Source organism: Rhinopithecus bieti, unplaced genomic scaffold, assembly GCF_001698545.2.
Source record: "Rhinopithecus bieti isolate Rb0 unplaced genomic scaffold, ASM169854v2 scaffold_21188, whole genome shotgun sequence".
In the NCBI taxonomy this organism is placed as follows: Eukaryota; Metazoa; Chordata; class Mammalia; order Primates; family Cercopithecidae; genus Rhinopithecus; species Rhinopithecus bieti.
In genome coordinates, this window is record NW_016810096.1 from 104,475 (window position 1) to 116,636 (window position 12,162).

The 12,162-nt window shown below is 41.9% G+C and overlaps 1 protein-coding gene and 1 pseudogene across 2 annotated transcripts in view; both read right to left on the reverse strand.

Annotated features, from left to right (window-relative positions):
- Positions 1-12,162, reverse strand: part of SYTL4 (synaptotagmin like 4) — a 72,319-nt gene that overhangs the window by 56,686 nt on the left and 3,471 nt on the right. The window lies entirely within an intron of this gene.
- On the reverse strand, positions 1,918-3,597 carry LOC108541678 (40S ribosomal protein S21 pseudogene; annotated as a pseudogene).

The following is a 12,162-nucleotide window of genomic DNA, read 5'->3' on the forward strand; positions in this document are numbered from 1 at the left end:
TGTAGTTTACAAATACTTATTTTAGGAGCGATAAAATTTGGGGTGATAAAGGTAAGTAATCAAAAAAGCTGGGAAGTCCCTTACTTAAAGGCTGGTTAAGGTAAACTATTCCACAAATTGCCATATATTTTCATTATTCTGCTTGTATAGAGATATGATGTATGTGTAATTAGGAAAGAATAAATCATTCTGATGATTGTAATGCAGTTGTTCTTATGCAAGTAGTACAGCATAATGAATAAGAATTTTGCTGTCCTAAGACACATTCAAAAGTGGACTCTAGGCTAGGTGAGGTGGCTCATGCCTGTAATCCTGGCAATTTGTGAAGCCAAGGTGAGAGGATCTCTTGAGTCCAGGAGTTTGAGACCAGCCTGGGCAACATGGTGAAACCCCATCTCTACACACACACACACACACACACACACACACTAGCCAGGTGTGGTGGTGTGCGCCTGTAATCCCAGCTACTTGGAAGGCTGAGGTGGGAGGATCACCTAAGCCTGGGAGGTCAAGGCTGCAGTGAGCCGAGATCGGGCCACTGCACTCCAGCCTGGGTGACAGAGTAAGACCCTTTCTCAGTCTCTCTCTCTCTCAAAAAAAGTAGACTCTATTAACTAATTGTGACAAAGGCAATGACAGTATATAAAGCAGATCAAGCTAAAGTACTGTCAAAACTAATACCCATTATTTGTGTGGGTTTCCAGAACATAGGTGAAGCATAGCCCTAAAAGGCAGCAAAATCCAGTACCCATGGGCAGGGGACTAGTTATTTGATAATCTAAAGGTAAAAGAGTTGATTTGGCCGGGAACGGTGGCTCATGCCTGTAATCCCAGCACTTTGGGAGGCCAAGGCAGGTGGATCACCTGAGGTTGGGAGTTTGAGACCAGCCTGACCAACAGGGAGAAACCCTGTCCCTACCAAAATACAAAATTACCTGGGCATGGTGGCGCATGCCTGTAATCCCAGTTACTCGGGAGGTTGATGCAGGAGAATAGCTTGAACCCGAGAGGCAGAGGTTGTGGTGAGCCGAGATCATGCCACTGCACTCCAGCCTGGGTAACAACAGCAAAACTCCCTCTCCAAAAAAAATTAGCCAGTCATGGTGGTGCAGCCCTGTAGTTTCAGCTACTGGGGAGGCTGAGGATCATTTGAACCCAGGAGGTGGCGGTGGCACCGAGCCAAGATTGCGTCAGCCTAGCAGGCTGGGAGACAGAACAAGACCTTGTCTCAAAAGAAAGAAACCCGGCTTTTTTCAATAAGCGAATCATTTGAACCTGACCCTCATGGACACATTTAGCCTTTGAGGGGGAAATAAGGAAAAAGAACAAAAATCCATCAGTAGTTACATAAAATAGAAAAGAGGTTGAATGGGAGCAGCAGGTAAAATGAAAAGAAAAAGAAAAGAAGTTCAAACAGGAAGTGGACGACGACAAAATTTTTTTATTCTGTTTTGTTTTTGAAGAAAAGAGGCAAACTAATCTAACCTGTTGGAATTTGGGATACTGTCACCCTCTAGGGGCATGGTGACTAAGCAGAGACACAGGGGTCTTCTGAAGAGCTGGCCATGTGTGATGTCTTGATATGGGTGCTAGGCACACAGGCATATTCAATTTGTGAGATTTCATTAACCTGCACACTTAAGTTTTTCTGTATGTGTATACAAAAGTTTTTTTATTTTTTTTGAGATGGAGTTTCCCTCTTGTTGCCCAGGCTGGAGTGCAAAGGCACAGTCTTGGCTCACTGCAACCTCCACCTCCCAGGTTCAAGCGTTTCTCCTGCCTCAGCCTCCCTAGTAGCTGGGATTACAGGCGCCCACACATGGACGGGTTTTCTCCATGTTGGCCAGGCTGGTCTCAAACTCCTCACCTCAGGTGATCCGCCCGTCTCGGCCTCCCAAAGTGCTGGGATTATAGATGTTAGCCATTGCGGCTGGGTTTGTTCCCTGTTTCAAACAGCTTGGTCTCTCTCTGAGGTGGGGCCTGGGGCACAAGTACAGGCTCAGGGACTTGAATGGGTCACAGGTGTTGTCTTCAGGAATGTGTGCCTTAGAAAAGAGGGATGTGTCTGGACTGCAGGATGTGAAGGTTTGAGTTTGAATATTTCTTTGATCCTAGAATAAATGGGTTATACAACTCATGCAGTCTTGGAGAGAAAAGGCATGGGGTCCCTGCCCTGCCTCTGCCTTGCTCAGTGACCTTGGGGAAATCATATAACCAAACTACACATAGGTTTCCTAGTATGTAAACTTGAGACAATTTCGTTTACCCTATCCACTGCCTAGGTTGGTATGAGGATTAAATGAGGTAATTGATGTGAACGTGCTTCCTGCAGATTTTTTTTATAGCCCTTTACAAATACCATATAAGAAGCCTAATCTAGCTGTAGAACTGAGCCCACAATTGGTTTTTGAGCCATAATATCAAACATTCAGTCTTTCCCTAGGTGATATTTTTCCATTCTCTATTTTTGATAAGGTCTCTAGTTTGTAAAGTCACTTGGAATTTGGGTCCTTTGTGCCCAGATGGTTGGCTGCACCACTCACTCACCTCCTGTAAATTAGTACAGCCACTCTTCATTGGTCATGTGCTACCTGGCAGGCACTGAGCTAGAACCACTGACAAAATGATGGATAAGAAACTTACTGGGCAGGGTGCGGTGGCTCATACCTGTAATCCCAGCACTTTGGAAAGCTGAGGCGGGTGGATCACCTGAGGTCGTGAGTTTGAGACCAGCCTGATCAACATGGAGAAACCCTGTCTCTACTAAAAATACAAAATTAGCTGGGCGTGGTGGCGCATGCCTGTAATCCCAGTTACTCGGGAGGCTGAGGCAGGAGAATTGCTTGAACCCGGGAGATGGAGGTTGCAGTGAGCTAAGATCGCACCATTGTACTACAGCCTGGGCAACAAGACTGAAAATCTGTCACAAAAAAAAACAAACAAATGAACACAAAGAAACTTATTGGCCAGGCGCGGTGGCTCACGCCTGTAATCCCAGCACTTTGGGAGGCTTGAGGCAGGCGGATCACTTGAGGTCAGGAGTTCGAGACCAGCCTGGCCAACATGGTAAAACCCCGTCTCTACTAAAAATACAAAAATTAGCCGGGCATGGTGGCAGGCACCTGTAGTCCCAGCTACTTGAGAGGCTGAGGCAGGAGAATTGCTTCAACCCGGGAGGTGGAGGTTGCAGTGAGCCAAGATCATGCCACTGCACTCCAGCCTGGGTGACAGAGCAAGACTCCATCTCAAAAACAAAACAAAACAAAACAAAAAAAGACTTACTAGGTCTGCCCCCAGTGAGCCTGCATGCTGGTAGGTATGGGAAGACTGAAGAAGGACTGGGTGAGGTGTCTCGAAAAAGTTATTTGAGACAATGCCATCAGCATTGGACGATCGGAGAATAGATCATCTCACTTGCCCATCCTTCAAATGGCCCCACCGAGAGCATAGGTTTTAAACTGGCCATTAAACCTGCTCATGACCTTGTCAACCTCAGCCACGTTTATCTGGATAGAGGTGTAGTCTTTGATGCTGATGATGCAGTTGCTGGTGGAGCATTTCATACATGTCCACAAACTCACTACCATTATTCTGCATGTTGAGGCCACACCTGTTGCCACCACAACGCATATGAGCAGAGAAAGCACATAATTATTTTTTGTTTATTTCTTGGCTGCCATCTCATGTCTTAGAACACAAGTCCGCTGAGTACCAGGAGCCCCACCAGGTGTTGCTTATGCAGTGAGTTATCTTCTGTCTTCCCATACCTACCAACATCTGGGCTCTTATATGCTTCCTCTCAGCCTCCCACAATGTTGGGATTACAGGTGTGAGCCACTGTGCCTGGCCTCAAGTAAATGTTGACTGGAGAGAATATTGAATGTGGACTATTTGTCATAAATAAATAGTGAAAACCTAAAAACAATAATTATTATTACTATGTTAGTGATAAATTTAAAAAGAACAAGAGGAACAGGCTTTGATCAAAGTTGGGAGGCAACTTAGGTAAGATGATAAAGGATGAAGAAGGTGACATTATTCCTGAGACTCATCCAAGCCAAATATGCAAAGACCTGGGAGAAGAACATTTCAGGAAGTGCAATGGCAATAGCAAAGTTCCTGAGGCAGGAAAGAACTTGCCATGTTCAAGGAATTGAAAAGCAGTCATTGGCCGGGCGCGGTGGCTCAAGCCTGTAATCCCAGCACTTTGGGAGGCTGAGACGGGCGGATCACGAGGTCAGGAGATCGAGACCATCCTGGCTAAGAGCGAAACCCCGTCTCTACTAAAAAATACAAAAAAACGAGCCGGGCGAGATGGCAGGCGCCTGTAGTCCCAGCTACTCGGGAGGCTGAGGCAGGAGAATGGCGTAAACCCGGGAGGCGGAGCTTGCAGTGAGCTGAGATCCGGCCACTGCACTCCAGCCCGGGCGACAGAGCGAGACTCCGTCTCAAAAAATAAATAAATAAATAAAAAATAAGAAAAGCGGTCATTGTGATTGGAACGTGGAAGATAGGAGCGAGAATGGGATGAGATGAGATTACAGAAGAGGTAATGAAAAGGCCAGGAAAAGCAAGGCTCCTAAATATGATGAGGAGTGGGTAAAGGGTGTGAGCAGGGGTTTATGTTTTGCTGTCGTTCCTGTTACAGGGTCTCACTCTGTCGCCCATTCTGCAGTGCGGTGGTGTGATCATGGCTTGCCTTGATCTCCTGGGCTCAAGCGATTCTCCCACCTCAGCCTCCCTAGTAGTTGGGACTACAGGTGCATGCCACCACACCTGGCTTAATTTTTAATTTTTGTCCAGATGAAGTGTCCCGGATTCTGCTGAAAGCAAAATACAGAACAACAACAACAACATAGAAAGAAAGAGGCCAGGCGTGGCGGCTCACACCTGTAATCTCAGCCCCCACGCCCAGCCTCAAGATATACTTTAAAGACAGGCCGGGTGTGGTGGCTCACACCTGTAATCCCAGCACTTTGGGAGGCCAAGGNAACATGAGCCAAATACAAGAGCCTCGTAAGGTTGATGGGTGTAGGATGGCCAGTTTACCCTCTTCTCTGACAAAGGCCCCTTCCTTGACACCCCGTTTTTTAGATTTTTTTAAAAATCTAAAATCCCCAACTAAAAGAATGGACTGTTTTAAAATCTAGGTCATTTATATGTATAAAACATTTTTAAGTCCAGTGAGAGCTGACACATTGTTATTTTTCAATAAGCCTCATCACCTCCCACGCAGAACACTATTATCTTTCCTTAGTCAACAAGCTTTGATAATGCAGCACCCCCACAGGGAAGACCCTCTTCTCCTGCCAGGATCACAGATGGTGGGGATTTCTAAACTGAACTCTAGCTGGCATCTGATTATTTCTTGCAGACCATGTCACCTAAAAATTACCCACACAGTCCCCTTAAATGTGAAATCATCATGGTTCATGACTAATCCAACCCATGCTCACACATAACTGTGATTTCATGCATTAGTTTCCTTTTTAATTTTAGGGATGCTGTGATCTGGCTATGGCCACAGAAACCTTAAAACAATAAAAAATAACCTGTAGTTGAATTTAAATTGAACTGCATATGTGGCAGGTAATTTTAAAGTGTTACTTGAGGCCTATAAGATGCCAAATAAATGCTAATTTCTTTCTAATAAAATATTAATAAATATATACACGAACATATGTACATTAAAAGGTAAGTATAAATTGGAGAATAATATAAAAATAAATGTAAAATATTAACTTATTACAAGCCCTCTTTCCCTCCTAAACTGCTTAACCATAATTACTTTACACATTACATCAAATCCCTAGAGCAAGATTAGTACATGCATTATCAACATCTGGTCTACAGCTAGAAGCAATATCCTAATATTTTGAAGAAATAAAGTATAAAAAATTAAAACCAATAAAATGTTCAAATTAGATTTGTATATATTTATTTTCAATATTGACATAGTAAGTAAAACACCTTAAAAGTTCTAAGGGGACAAGAGGTATGAGTTTTCATAATTCAGTTAGTATAACTTGAGATAAAACAAGATATTCAAAATGCCTAGATGGACCTTCTTAGCCCTATACATGTAAATATTTGATCCTGGTATTATCATTAGTTACAAATAGAGCTACACATACTGGAATCAGCACATCAATAAGGATGTTCTTTTAGTTTATAAAAATAATCTTCCCCACTAGATTGTAAGCTGTATGAGAGAAGGGACTTTGTTTTGTTCATCTCTGTACCTTTGGTGCCTAGAGCACTGCCTGGATCATACTATGCACAAAATAAATATTTGTTGAATGAATGAGCTGGCATCAAGAATACCATATATCATATTCAGCCACACCCAAGAGCTTATCATCTAGGACTCTTCCACCTTTGATATAATTGATTCAACACCCCCTCTCAGACCACAACCTGCTGTGCTTCTAGCCTATTCAGTCAATGAGCCCCCCAACTAGCCCCATTCCTATTCTCAGATTTCTTGGGTGGGGGCAGTCTTCCATAGACCCTTCTGCTTTCACCTTGTCAGCTCCTTCCCATCTTTACTTCCTTTCCTAGACAATTTACATTTTATTGTTTCTTTCTCCTTTTTTTTTTTTTCTGACACTTCTCTGTCACCCTGGCTGGAGTGCAGTGGTATGATCTCGGCTCACTGCAACCACTGCCTCCTGGGTTCAAGCGATTCTCCTGCCTCAGCCTCCCGAGTAGCTGGGATTACAGGTGTGTGCCACCACGCCCGGCTAATTTTGTATTTTAGTAGAGATGGGGTTTCACCATGTTGGCCAGGCTGGTCTCGAACTTCTGACCTCAGGTGATCCACCCGCCTCAGCCTCCCAAAGTGCTGGGATTACTGGTGTGAGCCACCACACCCAGCCAATTCTACTGTTTCAACTGCACTCTTGTCAATATCCTCAATAATGCATAATTTCACTGGAAATATCTGATTTTAAAAAAACTATAGCTCTTCTAAGCCCAACTGTTATACTTTATGCATGCACGAGGACTCCTGAGATCTACTGGAGAAAAAAAAAAAATCACACTCTGGTAGATTATTATCCATATGAATTATTAGTCACCAAGCTCACCTTAACCCTGCCTGGCACTGCAACTATGCTTCCCTAGACTGCTCTCCTGTTCTCCACAATAACTATTTCAAACCTTCTTCAAACACCACAAATATCTAACTGAAACCTTGTCCCATCTTAACCCCTGCTCTAAGAGGTTGGCCTTAACTATTATATCATAGAGAAATAGAAATACCATCAGACAAGTTCCTGCTGCCAAATCTATGAACCTACTTTCATCTATGCCTATTGAGCATAATCCTCTCCCTCAGTCTGGATCCCCTCCCATCTGGCATAAGGACTCTGCTCTCTAAGGATTTTGCTCTATTAATTATTCCCTCCTTCCCACCAGCCTTTAAAGGAACTCAAGTCCCTCCTAAATAAATAACAAGTCCTTGATCTCAACTCCTTGCTTGCTACTACCCTTTCTCTGCTCTTCAAAGCCAGACAGATTTCTCTAAGGAATTGTACATAATCACTGCCTCCACTTCCTCATCTCACCAGTCATTTCTCAACCCACCATAGTTTAGCTTTCTGCCTCACAGTTCTCTGAAATTGCTCTAAGGTCACCAAGAACTTCCTAAATCCAACAGATAGTTCTTGGTCTTCCTAGATTTCTCTGGATCTTTAGTACCACTGACCATATTTTTAACACAGCCATTTCATTTTGAGAAACTTATTCTACTGATATTCAAGTAAATTCACAAATATATATTGGGAGGATGTTCAATATTTGAAAAGAAAAAAAAAAAAAAAAAAAAATTAAAGAACATAAACATCCACCAATAGGAAACTGACTAGTTATGGTACACACATATTAGGGAATATTGTGCCTTTGTTAAAAAGAAGGAGGTACTGTAGTTCTATTTATACTGACACTGAAAGCATATTAAGTTAAAAAATTGCAAATCATATATATTATGATTCCATTTTTATTTGTTTACATTTTAGACAGATTGGATCATGGATGAATGAAAAAATGTCTAGAAAGAAATACAGTCTTAACATTGTTAGCTCTGTAGAGTGGGATAAGCAGGAACAGAAGATTTATATGTTACCTTTTATTGGGTCAAGTAATAAAAATGTAGTCCCATCCCTAAGCACAGCAACACTTCAAGGTAAGAAAAAAATTTCACAGGAGGTCAAAAGGGAATGGCCGTAGAGACTAGGGGAAAATATTTTAAGGTCGCCGGGGCTAAGAGAGAAAGGAGAGAAGTGTATCTAATGGTTTCAAACATGGAATGAGAGATCTATTAAAAACAAGAAGAGGTAAGTATCCAATAGACAGAGAGCGTGAATAGATAATTCTTAAAGGGGAAAAATCAGATGTCCAATAGATATCAAAAGAAAAGTTTCACTCTTACTGGCAATAAAGATTTTGTATGTTTGCTTATTGATTTAGCAAAATTTTAGAAAGACAATTTTCAGTTTTTAAAAAGGATATAAGAGATATTCTCATATTTTGCTGGCAAATATAAATTAGGAAGCCCTGTTAAAAAGCAATGTGACAATTTGATTTCTAAAAAAACTGAACTTCACAGAACTTATCACAATTGTAATTAAAAAACTATGGAATACAATATTTAATACACACTTCCCCTGCCGAAATAAGTTCCAGGAGAAAAATGGCCATTGTCTACCTTCTTCTCAGCCATACCTCAAGCATCTAGCTGGGTTGATGGATGGATAGATGGATAAATTTACATTGCAGGATCCTGGCTGTAGGCTCTCAGTTGGTAAAATGTAAATCCTCAGTAAATCAACACAGAGCATGGCACATCGTAGGCCCTCAGTAAATCAAATCATGCTTTCTGATGAGTTTAAAGACACTGGTACTAATGGTATTCTGATGCCTGAATTGATAGAGCTACAAACAAGAAGCAGTGTAGATGCCATGGAAATTTTCTACTTCTTAAAAATTACTCAAGTTCAAGTTAGGTTTAGATACTCACAGATATGAATATGAAAGCCACAGTGGTCTATTATTTCAACTATTCTTCTGCCAGGGCCATCCAATCTCCAGCCCTCTCCCTATTTCTGTCACAGCCACCCGGAAAAAAATCCCTCATACTAGATTGTCCACACTGTGTTCCTGGTCTGATGAGTGTTGCCAGAGAGAATGGATACAGGGTTCTGCGACTTGGGGCGGAGACAAATTCAAGTTACCCAAGCCATTTTAAAATTTTTTTCCAGTTTTATGGAGGTATGCTTGACAAAAATTGTACATATTTATGGTATACAGCATGATATTTTGAAATACATATACATAACCTGGATGATATGCCGCTAAAGAACTCCTCTTTTCATCCCTCTCAAATGCTATTCCAACCCTTCACCGTTCTTCCCCTCTTTACTCTCTGGTCAACTTTTCACTCTCTTTTGGGGGTGGAGGAGCTCTCTCAAAATCCTGCCCCTCTACAGCTCCTTCCTTCTCCATAGGTTTTACCAAGAGGATTAGTGAATCCTCTTGTCTCAATGGAATAGCCACCACTCTTTCTCTAAGGCTAGTCTTTTCCCCGCTTTCACTCTGGCACTCCCACCCTCTGACTTTCTCAGGGACCTTGCATCATCAAGCTGTATGCCATCTGCACATAAATGGGCTCATCTATCTCTTATATTTAAATATCTCTTATATTTAAAGTAAAACAAAATTAAATAAAACAGCCTTTTTATCCCCTGTGCCTTACTGTCTATAAGGAACACTCTCTCTTTCCCATCATAGCCAAGCTTCTTCAACGTATATACTACATTTTTTTAATAATATAAATGTATGGGGTACACATGCAATTTTGTTACATATGCAGTGGTTAAGTCAGAGATTTCAGGGTATCTATAACCTGAATAACATACATTGTACCCATTAAGACATTTCTCATCATCTACCCTTCTCCCACCACTCACCCTTCTGAGTCTCCACTGTCTATCATCCCACTCTCCATGTCCATGTGTATCTACCATATTTTTTTATCAGTCCTTCTCAGTCCTCACTGCCCAACCCTCTACAATCTGCCTTCTCTCCTGCTGTACTGATGTTGTCATTGGCCTCCTAATTGCCAAATCTAATGAACATGTTTTTTAAATGCTTTATAGTGGGTTTTATCTGATTACAAGAGGGGAACGCATCATGAACAAAGTTATGACATATGACAGACTAGAGAGAAAAAAACTTGCACTATATAACAGGCAATGGGTAAATATAACTAATAAATATAGTGTTCTTACAAACAAATCAAATATATAACCGAAAAGATAAATGTGCAAAGGATATAAAGGAGCAAGTCTCGGAAAAATACAAACAGCTAACACAAATGAAAAGATGCTCAGCCGCACTAGTGATCAGAGAAATGCCAAGTTAAATCAGTTAGATACTATTTTTCACCTATCAGATTGGAAATTATTAAAAGCATCATCCATCCTCAGCAAGGGCAGGAGGAAAACCACTCGCAATAGTGAAAGGGTAAACCCTCTTGGATGTCACTCGGGTGATGCCTACTTAAATTGTTTAATGTATATATCCTTTGACCTAACAATTCTATTAGAAAGCTACCCCACAAAAATACTTGTGTATATATATCCTTGAGCATTATGCAAGGATGTTTGTGGCAGACTTGTGGTGGCTTGGGCTAAGGTAATAGGCAGAGGAGATGGAGACGTGTGGCAGAATACATGACACAGTCTGAAGATCAGGTCAGCAGGACTTCCTCATGAATTAAATTGGGTGGAGGGCAGTGAGAGAAAAAGAAGAATCAAGGGTGATCTTAGGTTCTTGGTTTGAGCAACTGAATGGATGATGGTGACATTTTACTGAGACAGGGAGTGCTGAGGGAAGAGGGTGGGAATACAAGGGCAATCAGGAGTGCCGTTCTGGCCACGTTACATTTGAGAGGTCTATCTGATAGACAAGGAGAGATGTCGAGTAGGTCATTGGATATATGAGGCTGCAGCTTAGAAGAAAGGCCTGGGTCACAAACATAAATTTGGGAGTGACGAGTAGCTAGACAGATGTTCTTCAAAGCCATGCGGCTGGAAGAGAGCCTCTGTGAAGATTTTAAATGGAGAAAAGTCCAGGGACTGAAACCTGGGTCACTGCAATGTTCAAAGGCAGGGGAGACAAATTTAGTAGAAAAAAAAGCTGGTCAGTTTTTTGTACAAATTTGAGTTTCAAATAAGTTAACATATATTAAATGATGAGAGTCATATATTTACCACCTTATGAAGGGCCCAACTCTTTCCAAGTCTGTCTTCTAAGACATTCTGGCCTCTTCCTTTATGAACATTTCAAAACACTTTTAAACAGAACAGCACTTTTTTCTTTTATGTTACACAGTGGTTTCTTCATACTGCACAATCGTCCTGGTAGAAAACTAGTTAAATACAACACAAACAGCACTCAGCTACGGCTTTGCCATAAAGTTCCATAATCCAATAACCACCTCATACCTAAAAGGCTATGGGTAACTTGAAACCAGAAGCCTAATTTGTGCCATCCGTTATTCTTTTGAGCTGTTCACTTCCCCATTGCACAGTAACTTTCTCCAGCCTCTTACTGATGATCTTGCAAAAAGACTGAAAGGCCTCAAGACATCTGACAATCCACACCCCTTCCTCCCAGTGCGGCCCCGTTCCTACCAACAAGAAGCACAACATTTTTACATTTCCACTTTTAAACTTTAGAGATTTCCATCCAGAGACTCACACTTTTAAAAAATAAGAGAGAGAGGCCAGGCGTGGTGGCTCACGCCTGTAATCCCAGCACTTTGGGAGGCCGAGGCGGGCAGATCACGAGGTCAGATTGAGACCACCCTGGCTAACACGGTGAAACCCTGTCTTTACTAAAAATACAAAAAAAAAAATAGCCGGGTGTGGTGGTGGGCACCTGTAGTCCCAGCTACTTGGGAGGCTGAGGCAGGAGAATGGCATGAACCCAGGAGGCAGAGCTTGCAGTGAGCCGAGATCATGCCACTGTACTCCAGCCTGGGTGACAGAGTGAGACTCCATCTCAAAAAAATAAATAAATAAAAATGAAAAATAAGAAAAAGAGTCCTAATCCCATCTATGAGAGCACTACCCTCATGACTTAATCACCTCTTAAAGG